This window comes from Dendrobium catenatum, unplaced genomic scaffold (genome assembly GCF_001605985.2).
Source record: "Dendrobium catenatum unplaced genomic scaffold, ASM160598v2 fragScaff_scaffold_674, whole genome shotgun sequence".
NCBI classification, from domain to species: domain Eukaryota; kingdom Viridiplantae; phylum Streptophyta; class Magnoliopsida; order Asparagales; family Orchidaceae; genus Dendrobium; species Dendrobium catenatum.
The window spans coordinates 179250-183277 of NW_021319136.1; positions in this window are offsets into that span (position 1 = coordinate 179250).

Genomic DNA, 4028 nt, shown 5'->3' on the forward strand with positions numbered 1-4028 from the left:
AAAGTTTGATAAATCAAATTCAACAAATAACTACATCTATATATCAAAGCATAAATGACAAAGGAGTGGGGCATGCAGTTTGAACAACTAAAAGAAGAGAGTACTAACTTAGAATCATTATATAAAAAACTATCATGAGATATGCTATGTTTTTTACATCTTCTAATATGCATGCATATATGTCAAAGAGCTATTGATGTCAAATTATTATAATGTTTACAAATGGATCACACTAGGTATCCATGTACCTCATGTTAAGGATTGTTAATTATAGCAAGCATATTTGTTAACCAACAGTTGCCTTACACGTGTACTCTCTTGTATTAGAATAGGCTATATATATGTCTCAGCTAAATGTATTTCTGATCAAGAAAGATAGAATAAAAGATTTGCTTTCTCTTCCTCTTCTTCCCATCAGTTCTTTACTATTCATGAAGATTTAACTTCTACATGGAATCAGCAAGCGGGCGATTTTGAGGACCTGACGATGACGACTCAGGCATCGGCTTCTTCGTCGATCGGTACCACCACATCCGGAGCAGCCGCATCAAATCCTCTTATTTCTCCGTCCCTGAAATTTGTAATCTCCAATCTCAAGTTTCTTGTTCCTCACGCTCTAACTCCGGACAACTTTCCGATCTGGAGTACTCAGATCGCTAAACTGCTCAAGGCAAATGGTTTTGCGGAATTTCTTGACTCTAAACCGGATCAAGAAAATGTAGATCCGAATCAAGATTTGCGCTCCTGGCATGTCACCGATCAGAATCTTGCGACGGCCATGTGCTCCACCATTTCGCCGGCAGTTCTTCCCTACGTGATTCACCTTGAATCAACTCACGAAATATGGACTACTCTTCACAACCGATTTCAGGCGTCGAATAGATCCAAGGTAATACAGCTCAAAAATGAGCTTCATAATATCTCTATGCAGACAATGACAATGACTCAGTATCTCACTGAAATCAAGAAAATAGTCGATCAAATAGCGTCGGCTGGCTCCACCGTGGATCCGGAAGATGTAATAATATATATCTTGAATGGACTCCCACCGGCCTACCAATCGTTCGCTACAACCATCCGCACTATGCAAGGATCATTGTCTCTGGATTCCCTTTATGCGCTTCTCATCAGCAAAGAAATTCATCTAAAATCGGCGGCCTTGAAATTCCCCAAACCACCGGACAATCAATCCGCTATGTACACGGGCAGAGGTAGGGGTCGGCGCGGCCGTGGAAGACCAGGCTCTACCTCGGCTTCGAACACCATCCCCAACCAGAATCCATCCATCCTATGCCAAATTTGCAAGAAAAAGGGCCATAGTGCGGAAGCTTGCTGGCATCGAATGAACCCCAACTATACACCTCAACAGCCAGCGGCAAAGCACACTAGCGCACTTCTTGCCAACAACGAGAACAACTCAACGTCGGATTGGTATATCGACTCGGGGGCTTCATCTCATATGACTAACTCAACCGAGCACTTGGATTGCTACAATTCCTACAATGGAACCGAAAATGTCATTCTTGGAGATGGCCGAACGGTACCGATAGCTCACACGGGTTCTGGAATACTTCCAACCCCGGCTAGTAAGCTAGTTTTATCCAGACTTTTACATATTCCTTCTTTATCTTACAATTTATTATCTATTTCCAATCTTGTTAAAGATAATCCCATTTCTATTACATTTGACGCAAGTGGCTTTGTGTTTAAGGACCGGATGACAAATCAAGTCATCCTTAAAGGCCCATGCGATCAAGGTGTGTACAAGATAGCCAACTCTTCCCAGAATGCTACCGCTACAGCACTTACTGCCCACAGATTCTCTCCGGCGATTTGGCACATGCGTCTTGGACATCCCAATTCTCAAGTTCTTCGGCACATCTCAAATAATAACCCTTTGTTGCATATCTGCAATACTAGATATACATGTACTCAGTGTTTGTCTTGTAAGGGTCAAAAATTTGCTTTTGAACGCTCTTCTACTAATAGTCGTTTTCCCCTCGAGCTCGTTCATTCCGACGTGTGGGGACCCTCACTGGTGCCCTCACACCAAGGATTTCGATATTACGTTATATTCGTGGATGACTTTTGTCGATTCGTTTGGTTATATCCCTTATTACATAAATCTGATGTTACAAATACTTTCATTACTTTTGTGAATTTCGTTGAACGACAAACCAACAGGAAACTTAAAACTATAAGAACGGACGGTGGAGGTGAGTTCGTTAACAGCCGGTTTCAATCGTTCACCCAAAACGCTGGAATTAAGCATCAAACGTGCTGCCCTTACACTCCAGAACAAAAAGGGATCGCGGAACGTAAACACAGACACATTATAACTATGACCAGAACTCTGCTTTTAACTGCGGGGCTTCCTCTAAGCTACTGGCTTGAAGCCGCCACAACCGATGTTTATTTAATTAACAGGCTACCGTCTGCAACTACTAAGAATGTAGCTCCTCTGTATCGAATGTTTAAGGTTCCACCGTCTTATTCACACCTTCGAGTATTTGGGTGTGAATGTTTTCCGCTGCTTCCTCCTACGCAACGAACAAAGCTTACACCTACCTCAACTTCATGCATTTTCTTGGGCTATTCCGATATATCCAAAGGATATAAGTGTCTTAATCCGGTAACGAATAAATTTTTTGTATCTAGAAATGTTCAATTTAATGAATGATCTATTTTTCCGTTTAGCTCCAAGATTACTCAAGAACCGGCTCATGATAACTTGATGCCACCATCGCTGCTCATTCCGCCATCTACGCTACACTTTCAAAACAAAATCAGTGTGCCACCACCTGTTCAACCGATAACTCAAACATCTACCGAACCAACTACAGCAAGCCACCCTGTCTCGGTTACAGATCAGCACCGGATCAATCTACCGGAGCCACCAAACCGCAATGTCCCACATCCCATGACTACTCGGACCAAAACGGGATCTCTCAAACCCGTCCAAAAACTGAATCTGTTTCATCAAGCTAACGTGCCAAGCGATCCGACTACATATGCTGAAGCAAGTAAAAAGTTTGAATGGCGACAGGCAATGGCACAGGAATTCTACGCATTACAAAAGCAAGGTACATGGATGCTCGTTACACCTCCACTGACTGGGTCTATTCTCGGTTCCAAGTGGACATACCGTACTAAGTTAAACTCAGATGGCACGGTTGCTCGCTACAAATCCCGGCTAGTAGCTCAAGGAAATCAACAGGAATATGGCTTAGATTACCAGGACACATTTAGTCCTTTGGCCAAACTTTCGACCGTTCATATCCTATTCACTATTGCGCTGTTTCATCATTGGAAGGTCCAGCAACTCGATGTTGCGAACGCATTCTTACATGGAGACATTCATGAGACCGTATACATGCGACAGCCTAAAGGCTTTGAGGATGCATCACATCCTCATTATGTTTGCAAACTACAAAAAGCAATCTACGGTCTACGTCAAGCTCCAAGACAATGGTACACAACATTCACTACATATCTACTCCAGCTCGGGTTTCAGCACAGTCAAGCAGATCCGTCGCTCTTAACACTACACCGTGATCACACTCGTCTCTATCTACTGGTATACGTCGACGATATTTTGCTCACCGGAAACGATGAACACGCGATGACTGCTCTAGTAAATCAGTTACAATCCAAATTCACTATGAAAAATCTAGGACCCGCAAATCACTTTCTTGGTCTCAAGATCGAATATACACAAGATAAGTTCTTTCTATCTCAATCTGTATATGCAAAATCAATAATTCAAATGGCCGGGTTACACAAATGTAACTCGGTCGCTAACCCGTCTTTTACAAAACTTCCATCCTCAACTTCGGCTGATGATGCTTCCTTCGACGAACTCGCCTACCGAAGGATTATTGGCTCCTTACAGTATCTAACGCTCACAAGGCCAGATATAGCCTATGCAGTCAACGCACTATCTCAACACATGCACAAGCCGGCTCAAATTCACTCTGCAATGCTCAAGAAACTTCTTCGATACATTCAAGGCTCCACTGATTTCGGTC